The sequence below is a fragment of the Oncorhynchus tshawytscha genome, linkage group LG10, assembly GCF_018296145.1.
Source record: "Oncorhynchus tshawytscha isolate Ot180627B linkage group LG10, Otsh_v2.0, whole genome shotgun sequence".
NCBI lineage: Eukaryota > Metazoa > Chordata > Actinopteri > Salmoniformes > Salmonidae > Oncorhynchus > Oncorhynchus tshawytscha.
The window spans coordinates 56,584,515-56,600,557 of record NC_056438.1 but is presented as its reverse complement, the minus strand read 5'-3'; positions in this window follow the sequence as shown (position 1 = coordinate 56,600,557).

The following is a 16,043-nucleotide window of genomic DNA, read 5'->3' as shown; positions in this document are numbered from 1 at the left end:
AATAGTCTCATACCTTCTTCTAGACCTACTAAAATTATCTCTTCTACTGGGCCTATTAGCCTGATCTTATCTACTGAGCCTACTAGGCTAATCTCTTCTAATGGGCCTATCACTACTAGTCTGATCGCTTCTTCTGTGCCTTCTAGTCTGATCTCTTTTACTGGGCCTACTAGTCTGATCGATTCTACTTGGCCTACTAGCATGATCTTATCTACTGAGCCGACAAGTCTACTCTATTCTACTGGTCTTACTAGTCTAATATTTTCTACTAGTCCTATCACTACCAGCCTGATCTCTTCTACTGGACATACCAGACTGATCTCTTCTACTGGGCCTACAAGACTGATATCTTCAACTGGGCCTAATAGTCTCATCTGTTCTCCCGGGCCTACTAATCTGATCTCTTCTACTAGGCCTATCACTACTAGTCCGAACTCTTCTACTGGGCCTACTAGTCGGTTTCTTCATCTGGGCACACAAGACTAATCTCTTCTACTGGGCCTAATAGTCTCATATCTTCCACTGGGCCTACTAGTCTCATATCTTCCACTGGGCCTAATAGTCTCATATCTTCCACTTGGCCTAATAGTCTCATCTCTTCTACTGGGCTTAATAGTCGGTTTCTTCATCTGGGTCTACTAGTCTAATCTCTTCTACTGGACATACCAGACTGATCTCTTCAACTGGGCCTAATAGTCTCATCTGTTTTACCGGGCCTACTAATCTGATCTCTTCTACTGGGCCTATCACTACTAGTCCAAACTCTTCAACTGGGCCTACTAGTCGGTTTCATCAGCTGGGCATACAAGACTAATCTCTTCTACTGGGCCTACAAGTCTCATCTCTTCTACTGGGCCTAATAGTCTCATCTGTTCTACTGGGCCTAGTAATCTGATCTCTTCAAATGGGCCTATCACTACTAGTCCAAACTCTTCAACTGGGCCTACTAGTCGGTTTCTTCAACTGGGCATACAAGATTAATCTCTTCAACTGGGCCTACTAGTCTGACCTCTTCTACTGGGCCTAGTAATCTGATCTCTTCAACTGGGCCTATCACTGATAGTCTGATCTGTTCTACTGGGTATATCAATACTAATCCAATCTCTTCTACTGGGCCTACTAGTCTGTTTCTTCAACTGGGCCTACTAGTCTGATCTCTTCCACTGGGCCTAATAGTGTCATCTCTTCTACTGGGCCTGCTAGTCTGATGTTATCTAGTGAGCCTACTAGGCTAATATCTTCGACTGGGCCTACAAGTCTCATCTGTTCTACTGGGCCTACTAGTCTGACCTCTTCTACTGGGCCTATTAGTCTGATCTCTTCTACTGGGCCTATTAGGCTGATATCTTCCACTGGGCCTAATAGTCTCATATCTTCTTCTAGACCTACTAAAATTATCTCTTCTACTGGGCCTATTAGCCTGATCTTATCTACTGAGCCTACTAGGCTAATCTCTTCTAATGGGCCTATCACTACTAGTCTGATCGCTTCTTCTGTGCCTTCTAGTCTGATCTCTTTTACTGGGCCTACTAGTCTGATCGATTCTACTTGGCCTACTAGCATGATCTTATCTACTGAGCCGACAAGTCTACTCTATTCTACTGGTCTTACTAGTCTAATATTTTCTACTAGTCCTATCACTACCAGCCTGATCTCTTCTACTGGACATACCAGACTGATCTCTTCCACTGGGCCTACAAGACTGATATCTTCAACTGGGCCTAATAGTCTCATCTGTTCTCCCGGGCCTACTAATCTGATCTCTTCTACTAGGCCTATCACTACTAGTCCGAACTCTTCTACTGGGCCTACTAGTCGGTTTCTTCATCTGGGCACACAAGACTAATCTCTTCTACTGGGCCTAATAGTCTCATATCTTCCACTGGGCCTACTAGTCTCATATCTTCCACTGGGCCTAATAGTCTCATATCTTCCACTTGGCCTAATAGTCTCATCTCTTCTACTGGGCTTAATAGTCGGTTTCTTCATCTGGGTCTACTAGTCTAATCTCTTCTACTGGACATACCAGACTGATCTCTTCAACTGGGCCTAATAGTCTCATCTGTTTTACCGGGCCTACTAATCTGATCTCTTCTACTGGGCCTATCACTACTAGTCCAAACTCTTCAACTGGGCCTACTAGTCGGTTTCATCAGCTGGGCATACAAGACTAATCTCTTCTACTGGGCCTACAAGTCTCATCTCTTCTACTGGGCCTAATAGTCTCATCTGTTCTACTGGGCCTAGTAATCTGATCTCTTCAAATGGGCCTATCACTACTAGTCCAAACTCTTCAACTGGGCCTACTAGTCGGTTTCTTCAACTGGGCATACAAGATTAATCTCTTCAACTGGGCCTACTAGTCTGACCTCTTCTACTGGGCCTAGTAATCTGATCTCTTCAACTGGGCCTATCACTGATAGTCTGATCTGTTCTACTGGGTATATCAATACTAATCCAATCTCTTCTACTGGACCTACTAGTCTGTTTCTTCAACTGGGCCTACTAGTCTGATCTCTTCCACTGGGCCTAATAGTGTCATCTCTTCTACTGGGCCTACTAGTCTGATGTTATCTAGTGAGCCTACTAGGCTAATATCTTCGACTGGGCCTACAAGTCTCATCTGTTCTACTGGGCCTACTAGTCTGACCTCTTCTACTGGGCCTATTAGTCTGATCTCTTCTACTGGGCCTATTAGTCCGATCTCTTCTACTGGGCCTACCAGCCTGATCTCTTCTACTAGGCCTACAAGCCTGATCTCTTCCACTGGGCCTACCTGCTTGATCTCTTCCACTGGGCCTACCAGCCTGATCTCTTCTACTGGGCCTACCTGCCTGATCTCTTCCACTGGGCCTACAAGTTAAATCTCTTCTACTGGGCCTACCTGCCTGATCTCTTCTACTGGGCCTACCAGCCTGATCTCTTCTACTGGGCCTACAAGTTAAATCTCTTCTACTGGACCGAGTAGTCTGTTCTCTTCCACTGGGCTCTCCTCTCCTCTCCTCTGCCTCCTCCACCCCCATAAGCCTGATCATTTTAATTGAAAGTCAGAGGAGGGCACTCTTGCGGTTTCATTATTAATTTAACACTCAGGGTAACTTAAAGTGCAATTTTCACCCACATGTGAAACAGAAAAATCAATGGAAACAACAGCACTAAGCATCAAGGTTGATTACAGATGCAGAAGCCGTAGGTGGCGGTGCAGAAGGTGTTTTTTAACTGTTTGTCTCCCCCTCACCGAGAATGTTTTGACACGGTCTCTGTAACACAATGCACTGGGTAAACAGTACCAAGTTGATCGCCCAGGCGACTGATTAAAAATTACATTTGGTTGTTGTGGCTTATTACTGGAGTTTGCACTCCTCCATTACATGGTAAGGATTAAATTGAAGGTATATATTGCTCTGTAATGCAATCTGTCCAGCAGTGAGAGATGAGAAGCATGCCCTTTGTGCTAAGCAGAGTCAGAGATGATTTAGGTGGAGCAGATGGGAAATTATAATCGGTTAGCCTAACCCTGAACGGCTAAAAGCTCATTTATTTGAAACCCCACTCAAGAATGACATTTTCCTCCCATGTTTTTAAACCCTGGTCACTAAAATTGATAATAGTGAAAGCTTTAAGATTTCTGAATCGGTGACATTTCCATGAATGGAAACACATCATTTTAGCTAGCTCCTTTTTTCAAACCTCTGACTGAATCTTTATACTAAACATTCAAATATTTCACAATTTCATAACACATTACATTTGCTTTTCTTTAGAATACCAATTGAGATACCAACAACATCAAATGAACCATTTTCATATCATTTTAAGCTTGAGAATTATGACCAGAGCCAGTTCCATTTTGTCATATAAAGATGTTTCCAGCAGACTTCCAGGCAGTTAGTAAATAAGGAAACTGAACAAAAAGCAGGAGATTATTTTTGTCCAAGTCATTTGGGTATAGGGGAAGTATGGTGACGTTCTACTTGAACCAATAGTCACAGCTGTGGGCTGTGCAAAAACAATCCTACGGATCGAGGAAGGCAGGTTGTCAGCAGCATTCCCTCACTGGCGGAAGTGGAGGAATGAACTGAGTACACATGGCCAACAACCAAGACGGATCCATTGAAAATGATAGATACTGTATTTTGTCATGATAAAATAATACTAGAGGTGAATATTTATGTTCAGATTAAAAAAAATTTAATTAGCGGTCTTGGATATTCTAATCTAACTGTTTTCAATTGTTCTCTCATAATGGATACAATAATATTGACCTTTAATGAAGTCAATTTATGAATAATGATCAACATAAACAAGCTCTGAGTCTGTCCTTTATCCAAATAATGGAAGATAGAATAATGGTTGATCAAGACACTGTGTCCAAACATGTCTCAATGGTGTCTGGCTGCTTACTGGTTTGGAGTGCAGCTAGGCCAGCCACTCATTGTAATTAGTACAACATTTCTGCCAAAGCACTGCCCCACACTCTCACACAATTAGTGTGTTTTACGTGATAATGAAATTATGGAAATGGTAGACACTTATTCAAACAGGTCCGGCATTACCATATTTTGAAATATTTGACTTAATTATGGTCCCGGAACTGGCGTTAAGAGACAAAGACTTTTAAAGCAGAGAGGCTCATAAAGTCCTTATTAAGAGAGGAGAGCGAGCTGGACCTAATGATGTGTTTGGAAATTAGGCCGATCAAACAGTTAATCCAAAGTCCTCCTTCCTGTAGGCAAAAAAACATCCAAATGAGACAATTAGACAGCCATTATTCTCACTGCCAGGCTACAAGTGGAGGCTGATATGCATAAAGTGTTTATCAAGACAGACCATGTCCACTTAGAAAGGATCCACTAAAATGCTGAGCCATGTCACTGTAAACAGGGGTAGAACAAAAACAGCTCTGTAGCTAAGATTTGGGGGGTTGGTAAGGAGTGTTATTAGTGGTCCTCAATCAAGAAGTAATTCAGTATTGTCTGCATAATGTTGTATCATAAATTACAGTAACTGAATTAACGGGCAAAGCTCTCAGAATACTGTACATACATAGATCTAGATGAGAGGAATGATGAGCTAGGAAGATGTACTTAATATATTTTATTTCCTATGCTTTTACCTTTATCAGCTAAGAGGAGAGAAGTACTGTATATATTCAGTTAATTGCCACAACCTAAAAAAGAACACTTGATTTCAATAAAATACACAAATTCTCTATAGGGAGCTCTACCGTTTTTGTTCTCTCCTCACATATATTTTTTAATGTACCCACAATTAACAATCTCTTTCACAGAATCCAGAGGACACACGCCTACATTCATTGCACCCCTTAAATCTTTATTTACCCTGCCTGTCTAGGTCGAACCTGAACACCAAAACACCCATACCTCCTCCCCATCTCCATCCCTATCTCAATCCCTGTCCCTATCCCTGCACACAGGTAAATGGGTATCTGTGAGCCTGTGAAGGGGTGGCCGTGGTGGTGTGCAGGAGGAGGATGCAGGATAGGGATAGCTGTTACATGTCTGCCATTTGCAAATGGTTATTAATTGCATGGCGGGATGAAGTGTGGGGTGGCGGGCGGGCGGGCGGGCGGTGACGGTGGCGGCAGCAGGGCGACAGGGCGGCCGGTCTCCGCGGCCAGGCTCCGGCACATAGCTCTTCATCAGCCCCCAGCCGTCAAAGCTGCACAGACAATTACAGCCCTCTGATTGCTATCAGACAGGGAGGGGATTTTTACAAATTAGGGGATAAATAGAATTTTCCACATGCCTAATGGCAGGGGCTGGGGAACAGTAATGAAAAACTATACATCACAATCAGGCCGACAATCCTATTCATAGCAATGCATTATGCTCACTATTCATAATAATAGCGCGGTGACAGAGACTGTGCTGGCCCAGGCCACCACAATGGCATAATAGGGGGATTCTGCCAATCCGACATAGGCTCCCTAAAGCTGGGCCATTTCTGGAGAGCTCACCTGTCCATACATACTGTATTTCATTGCATCATGCATTTTCCTACAGATTTTCTTCTCTTTTTTCTTGATTCATGTTGGTTTTTCTGTAATTCAAGGATAGTTTATTATTTCAATACTGTTCAGCTCAAGCAGTCCATTCATTCAAAAGAAGAAAATACAAAAAAAGCGTACAGAAAAAGGGGTTCCAAAAGGGTTCTTTGGCTGTTCTCATAGGAGAACCCTTTTTGGTTCCAGGTAAAACCCTTTTTGGTTCTAGGTAGAACCCTTTTGGGATCCATGTAGAACCCTTTCCACAGAGGGTTCTACATGGATCCCAAAAGAGTTCTACCTAGAACCAAAAAGGGTTCTACTTGGAACCAAAATGGGTTCTTCAGAAGGTTCTCCTGTGGGGACAACCAAAGAACCTGTTTAGTTCAAAATAGTACCTTTTTTTTCTAAGAGTGTACCGTTTACTAATTTGGCAAGTTAGAGAAAGTGTCACAGTCAAGGGCTATTGCAGTCATTCTTTGCAGTACTGTCTCATAAGTGAAGATCTAACAAGACTTTGTCCAATAACTAGGCAGGGTAGCCTAGTGGTTAGAGCGTTGGACTAGTGACCGGAAGGTTGCAAGTTCAAACCCTCAAGCTGACAAGGTACAAATCTGTTGTTCTTCCCCTGAACAGGCAGTTAACCCACTGTTCCTAGGCCATCATTGAAAATAAGATTTTGTTCTTAACTGACTTGCCTAGTTAAATAAAGGTTAAAAAAAAGAAGCTTTCTTTCTATGAAACATTTATCCAGAATATTTTTGATCATTCTCTCTATATTGAAAGTCTCATAGAAATCTGGAGCTGCTATAAGGTCATTGTAAAGTAAATTAAAAACAAAAAAAAGAAATGAAAAAGTTTCTGTACAATTTAAATTGAAACTGGATGAATTATTCTAACTGCAGGCTACTACCATCCCTTCAGACAGTCAGAACACACACTGAACACACACTGAACACACACACACACAGAAGACACACACAGCAAATTCCCACACACAAACCTAACTCACACTCTTCCATTTACCAGCACAATCAGGCCAGAGAGATCCAATTTTCTTCTGAACTACACATGCGGTGAGCCCGGACACTCTTCATCTAAAACGCTACAGGCAACTCCTTACCAGGGTATCCAAAGTTATTGCACAAAGCTAACAATATAAACCAGCCAACCCTCACTATCCAAGACCTGGCAAGACTCAACGAGACATGTACTATAAGTACAAAAAGAGAAACTCTCAACCAAAATCCTATTCCAGTCATTAGGTTTAATTTGCTTGTTTGGCAGCTCCTACACGCACCCAGTCCTTATTCCTCTCCTTCCCTGTCCCCATCCTAAGGACACTGTAAATGGTGTCTGTACTACAGTAGTTTCCCAAAAGTGGTGACAGTCAGTGAGCTAAGGTCTCGCAACACATCCTCGCCGTGGTCCAGTCTGACATGGGATGTGCTCCTAAAAAGCATGCATAGTTGAATTTGTATGGGAAACGGTTTGGGTCTCCCCTAAGGACAGGAAGAGGACAGGGTTGGAGTCAGAGGCAAGAGACAGAGATCAAGGAGTGTTGTGTGTGCTGTAGCTACAATGTAAAGATCCTCTGTGCATCAGACACACACACAGACACACAGACACACAGACACACAGACACACAGACACACAGACAGACACACACACACACACACACACACACACACACACACACACACACACACACACACACACACACACACACACACACACACACACACACACACACACACACACACACGGGTACAGCCTCATTAGTCCAGCAGTAGTGGGATTAACAACAGCACTGACATTTGGTGCCTTGTAAGTCTATAAAAACAGCCAAACGAGGTGTTTGGGGTGGTGTGTCTGTATGTAGGTTTGTGTGTGTGTGCGTTTGTGCCTGCTTGCGTGAGTGTGACTGTGGCCGCATGCACTTCCTCCACCCTCCTCACCTTCGCCCACGTCTCATTCCGTCTCATTAAATATGGATATCTCATCACACACCCTCAGCAGGCAGGAGCTCGCTAGGGCCTATTTGCATGCAGTAAATTCCTGCCAGCGACAGGGATAGAACAGGGAGGGGACAGGGAGGGCTGAGGTGTTCACAGGGATAGGACTGGCCTGCTAATGGGCTGCCATGCGTGGCCAGGGTGGGCTGCGAGAGAGAGAGACATAAAGAGAGAGAGCGAACGCCCCTGGACCTGGAATGGAACACCGGCAGAGGCCTCCCAAATAATAAAAGAGGACAACGTACAGTATGTCTTCATTGACTCGTCCCTAATGAGAATGATCTTCCCCGCTGATAAAAAGACAAGCGTTTGTTGTAAAATGTAGCATCCTAACAATAATTATTGACTTGATTCCTGTTGCCCGGGGCTTTGCAGGGAAAACATTAGGCTAGCATCCTGCTCATTAATCATTGCTGCAGAGGCATAACTACGCTGTTATGGCTCTGATATTCTAGTTATAGACCAGCTCCACTGGATCCCGCTACACAGGCGGCGGAAAATAGATTCCATGCAAAGCCAGACAGGTTTAAATCACAAAGGTATGAAGTATTATTATACATTCCCTGTCGTTGGATGCAAATTAGCTTGTTAGGAAAAATATAGTGTACCATCTGTAGTAGGGGAACCTGTTGAGTTCTGGGTTCAGGGGCAGAGGAGGCTGGTGAGGGGAGGAATGGTATCAAACACAAGGAAACCATGTGTTTTGATGTGTTTGATACAATTCCTTTCATTCTGTTCCAGCCATTACTATGAGCCTTTTGCCCGATTTAAAGTGCCACCAGCCACCACTGGTTCTGGGCCCTTGGTGCCCATTGGAAGGTGTAGTCTCAGAGCGGGTAACCCTGGTAATTGAGCGTCAGTGGGTGCGTGGCACAGCACATTGTGTCTGTCCTCAGGCTCACTTGTCTGCCTTTGTTCAGTGGACCCCGAGATCAATCACTTTGGATCAAGTTTAAAGGAAGTGTGGGAGGTGAGCTCTAAGATACACACACACACACACACACACCCGTGCATGGGTACGCAGAAACACACATACACACAAACACACACCAAGGTGACAAGCAGCCAGCCGAAGCCACGATCGATAGCAGACCAGGGAATCAGCAACAGGGAGAGGGGAAAAACAATCACCTATCAGATTGAAACTGACTTCTCCTTGTATCTTTAGGGTCCTGTGACAATAGATTGGACAGGAAATCCAATGGCAAGCAGAGACAAAAAAAATGCTCTAGCCGGGGCCATTTTAATCTGTGACAGTGCAGGGATCTGGTGAAAACCATTATCACGTACTCCCTGTCTCCGATAAGAGGCCTCTAATCTGTTTGCTGGAGGTATTGAACAAATGCATTTGTGCCACTGACAGAGGGAGGGGGGATGGAGGGATAGGGACTGATGAAAAATGAGAGGATGAGGATGTTGGAAAAACTTGTGTGGAGATGATGGCCTTTTCATGACAGAGAAAAGAGAGAGTGAGGAGAATGAAGAGGTGCCTGGGTGTACTAACGAGAAATGTTTGCTTCCCGAGGTAGGCAGTAGTTTGAGATTTAAGAAGAAAGATACAACATGTTTAAACTACAACATAGGTCTAGTGTACTGCTACCATATAATGGTAAATTCAGAGCCATTATTAGCCATTTGAAATAGTTAGCAGGTTCAGGATAAAATAATGATAATGATAATGATAATAATGATAATGATAATGATAATGATTTAACCGACAATGAGAAGAGCATAACATGGCCTCCCGAATAGCGTAGCGGCCTGAGGCACTGCATCACAGTGCTAGTGGCATCGCTACAGTCCCAAGTTTGATCCCAGGCTGTGTCACAGCCAGTTGTGACTAGGAGATCCATGAGGTGGTGCACAATTTTCCCAGTGTCGTCCGGGTTAGGGGAGGGTTTGGCTGGCCAGGATGTCCTTGTCCCATCGTGCTCTAGCGGCTCCTTGCCCGACGCATGCACGCTGACTCGTCGCCAGTTGTACGGTGTTTCTTCCGACACATTGGTGCAGCTGGCTTCTGGGTTAAGCGAGCAGTGGGTCAAGTACCAGTGAGACTTGGCAGGGTCGTGTTTCGGAGGACGCATGGCTCTCGACCTTCGCATATCCTTAGTCCGTATGGGAGTTGCAGCGATGGGACAAGGCTGTAACTACCAATTGGAAATAGTATTTTATTTTATTTTACCTTGATTTAACTAGGCAAGTCAGTTAAGAACAAATTCTTATTTTCAATGACGGCCTAGGAACAGTGGGTTAACTGCCTGTTCAGGGGCAGAACTCCCGGAAAAGGGGTAAAAAAAAATACAAAAATAAAGAGCATAACATATACTTAAATCATGTAGTATGTCAAGGTGGAATTACATGCATAAATTGGTAATCAAATTTGATCTTCTTCTAATAGACAGACATAGTGTGCTTAAACTAATAACACACAAATTATTGTATTTTTCTTGTCTATATTGATACATCATATAAACATTCACAGTGTAGGTTGGGAAAAGTATGTGAACCCCTAGGCTAATGACTTCTCCAAAAGCTAATTGGAGTCAGGAGTCAGCTAACCTGGAGTCCAATCAATGAGATGAGATTGGAGATGTTGGTTAGAGCTGCATTGCCCTATAAAAAACACTCGCAAAATTTGAGTTTGCTATTCACAGGAAGCATTGCGTAATGTGAACCATGCCTCGAACAAAAGAGATCTCAGAAGACCTAAGATTAAGAATTGTTGACTTGCATAAAGCTGGAAAGGGTTACAAAACTATCTCTAAAAGTCTTGATGTTCATCAGTTCTCGGTAAGAGAAATTCTTTATAAATGGAGAAAGTTCAGCACTGTTGCTGCTCTCCCTAGGAGTGGCCGTCCTGCAAAGATGACTGCAAGAGCACAGCGCAGAATGTTTAATGAGGTTAAGAAGAATCCTAGAGTGTCAGCTAAAGACTTACAGAAATCTCTGGAACATGCTAACATCTTTGTTGATGAGTCTACTTTACGTAAAACACAAAATAAGAATGGTGTTCATGGGTGGACAACACAGAAGAAGACATTGCTGTCCAAAAAAAACATTGCTGCACGTCTGAAGTTTGCAAAAGTGCACCTGGATGTTCCACAGCGCTACTGGCAAAATATTCTGTGGACCGATGAAACTAAAGTTGAGTTGTTTGGAAGGAACACACAATATGTGTGGAAAGAAAAGGCAGAGCACAGCAACATCTAAACCTCATCCCAAATGTAAAGTAAAGGGAGCATCATGGTTTGAGCTGCTTTGCTGCCTCAGGGCCTGGACAGCTTGCTATCATCGACCGAACCATGAATTCCCAAATTTATCAAGACATTTTGCAGGAGACTGTTAGGCTATCTGTCCGCCAATTGAAGCTCAACAGAAGTTGAGTGGTGCAAAGGACAACGACACAAAACACAGAAGTAAATCAACAACAGAATGGCTTCGACAGAAGAAAATATGCCTTCTGGAGTGGCCCAGTCAGAGTCCTGACCTCAACCCGATTGAGATGCTGTGGCATGACCTCAAGAGAGCAGTTCACACCAGACATCCCAAGAATATTGCTGAACTGAAACAGTTTTGTAAAGACGAATGGTCCAAAATTCCTCCTGACCGTTGTGCAGGTCTGATCCGCAAAGACAGAAAACGTTTGGTTGAGGTTATTGCTGCCAAAGGAGGGTCAACCAGTTATTAAATACAAGGGTTCACATACTTTTCCCACCCTTGCACTGAGAATGTTTACACAGTGTGTTCAATAAAGACATGAACACATATAATTGTGAGTGTGTTATTAGTTTAAGCACACTGTTTGTCTATTGTTGTGACCTAGATGAAGATCAGATCAAATTTTATGACCAATATATGCAGAAATCCAGGTATTTCCAAAGGGTTCACATACTTTTTCTTGCCACTGTATCTGTAGTACTAGTCTGTTTACTGTGTTCACCAGCAGTCAGCGAGGCCTAGGCAGTACCGCCTCTGCCTGTATGCAGACTGTGTGCTGCGTGTAGGGGGCCCCGGACCAAAACAGTAAACAGTACTGTTGAGTGATAAAAGTAGAATACACAAGGTGCCATTTCCACATTTGGTTGTGCATCAGCAGTTATCCACTTGTTGTCAGTCACTGACAGTCATTCAATTAGCCCGTCAGCTACCTTTTTTATTGATACTGTAGGTAAGGATGTCTAGCCAGCTATCTAAACCTTGTAGTAATCATCACCAAATTACCAACCAGGCTCGCAGGGCCCCCATTGATTTTTGTTAGTCACTCTGACTTTGATATCATATGACTGCTTACAAGATCCTAGGCTTACAGACGCGTAACTTCACAATGGTATGTCATACACAGTAATTGGAGAAGGTCATGGGAAAGTAATGCTGCTATGAATGTTGATATACATCTTATCATAAGTGTTCATCCCCCTTAGATTACTCCACATTTTATTGTGTTACAGTGGGATTGAAATGGATTTCATGTAAAAAAAAAATTAAAAAATGTAAATGATCTATACAAAATACTCTAAATTCTTCAAGCTCTGTCAAGGTGTTGGGGATCATGGCTAGACAGCAATCTTTAAGTCAAAACTGTAACTTTGCCACTCAGCAACTCCAGTATGGATTTGGCCCGGTGTTGTAGGTTATTGTCCTGCTGAAAGGTGAATTCCTCTCCCAGTGTTTGGTGTAAAGCAAACTGAAGCAGGTTTTCCTCTAGGATTTTGCCTGTGCTTGGCTCCAACCCATTTCTTTTTATCCTGAAAAACTCCTCAGTCTTTGCCGATGTCAAGCATACCCATACCATGATGCAGCCACCACCATGCTTGTAAATAAGGAGGCATTACTCAGTGATGGATTTGCCACAAACAAACAAAAGGCTTTCTTTGCCGTGTTTTTTCCCTCAATATTATTTTAGTGTCTTGTTGCAAACAGGATGCATGTAAAAAAAAAAAAACTTCTGTATATTTGTATTCTTCTTTTCACTTTGTAATTTAGGTCTTTATCGTGGAGTCACTACAATGTTCTTGATCCATCCTCAGTTTTCTCCCATCACAACCACTGAACAGTTTTAAAATCACCGTGATGAGCAGTTGACTTCCTCTCCTGCAGCTCAATTCAGAAGGACGACTGTATCTTTGCGTCTGGGTGGTATAATACAAAATCCACAGCACAATTATAAACGTGATCATGCTTAAAGAGATATTCAATGTCTGATTTGTTATTGTTACCCATCTATCAATCACTGGCTTTTTTTTACGAGGCTTTTGAAAAGCTCCCTGTTCTCAGTAGTTGAATCTGTGTGCTTGAAATGCAATACTTGACTGAGGGACGTTACAGATGTTGTATGTATGGGGGACAGAGAAATGGGTAGCCATTCAAAAATCATGCCAACCCCTATTATTTCACACAGAGTGAGTCTGTGTAACTTACTTTGGTGGATGTCTGACTGACGACATTTTCACATGATTCTACATGTAGAGTTGGTTTGCACTCGGTTTGGAAATTATAGCTGGCAGATGCTACCGGTGTGTCCGTGCCTTTAGAGCCACACATCTCTTTAAGAATTCACATGTAAACTCATGGGAGTCTGCATGGCATTTTCCTCGCACCAGCTAAAGTCAGGGCTGCAATGTTGTTGAGAACTGAAGCTACACTTTTGCAGTTGTCCATAGCTATGTCTTTCCAAAAAACGTGGTAGCAAAGTTTTTGCAAAGTTACAGTGCATTCGGAAAGCATTCAGACCCCTTGACTTTTTCCACATAATGTTAAGTTACAGCCTTATTCTAAAATGGATTAAATTGTTTCCCACCCTCATCAATCTACACACAATAACACATAATGACAAAGCAAAAACAGGTTTTTAGAAATGTTTGAATGGAAATATCACATTTACATAAGTGTTCACACCCTTTACACAGTACTTTGTTGAAGCACCTTTGACAGCGATTACAGCCTCAATACTTTTTTGTATAACACTACAAACTTGGCATACCTGTATTTGGGGAGTTTCTTCCATTCTTCTCTGCAGATCCTCTCAAGCTCTGTCAGGTTGGATGGGAAGCGTCGCTGCAGAGCTATTTACAGGTGTCTCCAGAGATGTTTGATCGGCTTCAAGTCCGGGCTCTGGCTGGGTCACTCAAGGACATTCAGAGACTTGTCCCGAAGCCACACCTGCATTGTTTTGGCTGTGTGAGTCATTAGATCATTTGTTTTGGTACTGCCCATATGTAGCTTGTTTTTGGTCACAGGTCCAGGAATGGCTGAAGAATTGCAACATTTACCTGGAGCTAACTCTGCAGATAGCACTACTGGGCTATTTGAAAAGTCATAGTCAATCGATCAATAATATAATAATACTAAATAAAAATGTTTCTCTTTAATTTACAATCTGTAGAAACTATGAGAATAGAAAGGTTAAGAACGTCTGTGAAACATCACTGTTAAAAATATATGGCAAATGGAAATCAATATATGTATTTATATGTACAGTATGTATGTGTATGTATGTGTATATTTACAAAAAAATATATTGGGGGGATTGGAAATTATGCAGACAATTACATTGATGGGAACTACAATCTATCTGCAATATTAAAGCTGACATACCCCCTAAAATCAATATAGAACAATTATTGTAATAATTCATAGAATTGCAGAAAATTTGCTTTAAAACTGCAGCATTTTCTCTACCCCATGGCGAAATGTGTAGAATTGCAGGATATTACCGACGAAACTGCAACATTTTCTCTCCACACCATGTTAAAATTAGTTGAATTGCATGAAATTAGTTTTGAAACTGCAAAATGTTCTCCGCTCCATGACAAAATGTGAAGAATTGCAGAACGTTTGCTTTAAAACTGCAACACTTTCTCTACACCCCATGGCAAAATGTGTAGAAATACAGGAAATGTACTTCAACACTGAAGAAAAAAAATCCACTTTCCAAGAGGAACATCCCAACCAAATATCACGTAGGGCCCACAAAAGGCTAGGGCCTAGAAACTGATAGTGCAGTCGGCAGGCTGTGTCAGTTGGGGGCAGTGGTTGCAATAAAAAATCACATTGCCTGATGCCCTGATGGACCTTAGAACTCCAGCCATTGACCTCTGACCCTGACGGAGCACCCATGTTCCTTACCTACCTGGTTAAAGCGATGCAAACAGAGAGATTTATCTGACTCTTTCAACCCCCTGCCTCCCTCCCTCCTCCAGCTCCACCCCCCTCTACAACCGACCACTGATCAGCCCACTCCATTTTCCCTGGACCCCCCCTCCACCTCCTCCTCAGCCCTCTTCTACCCCCCACTTCCCCATTCCAATTGACTGTCCCATTTGTCACACAGAATTCTTTTGGCCCCTGGCTACTAGTTAACCTGCACTCGGAGACCCTTCTGTGAAATGCTAAAGATTGCAGAACCGTAAAAGAGGGGCGACATGATGTGCAATATGTCAAACAGAAGGACATTTTCACTCTTTCTCTCTCCCCTGCCAATGCACAGTGGAGGCCCAAGGGCATCATCCACCTCCGATCACTAGCCCTTGTATAAGTTTCCAATTCCAGAGAGCTGGGATTATGGTGCCTTTTTATTATTTATTTTATTTTATTGTCAAATTATTACAACGCTGATAAGATGGAGATGATGATGTCCCAGTGTGTCGGACCTTGACCTCTCTTCTGGTAACAGAGATCCCTCTCCACGGCTACTCTGGCTCACCCACACAGAGACCCGTGGACACACACATCAGGCAGGGCGCAAATACAAAGCGTGTGCACGCACACAGACATTTATATACTTGAGCTATGCACAAGCGTAAACACGCACCCTGCATACACCATGCACAGATATATCATGTACTGTATACACATAGTCACAAACAGATGCGAGCACGCTCTCATCCAGCACACAGCATGGCACAGCAGCCCTCCGGTAAGGGCCTCCACTCATAGACATGGAGATTGGTTTTTAGTTAAATGTCAGTGGAGGTGAAAGGACAGCCCAGGGGTAGTGCTCTCTCTCCTCTCTCCTGTCTGAC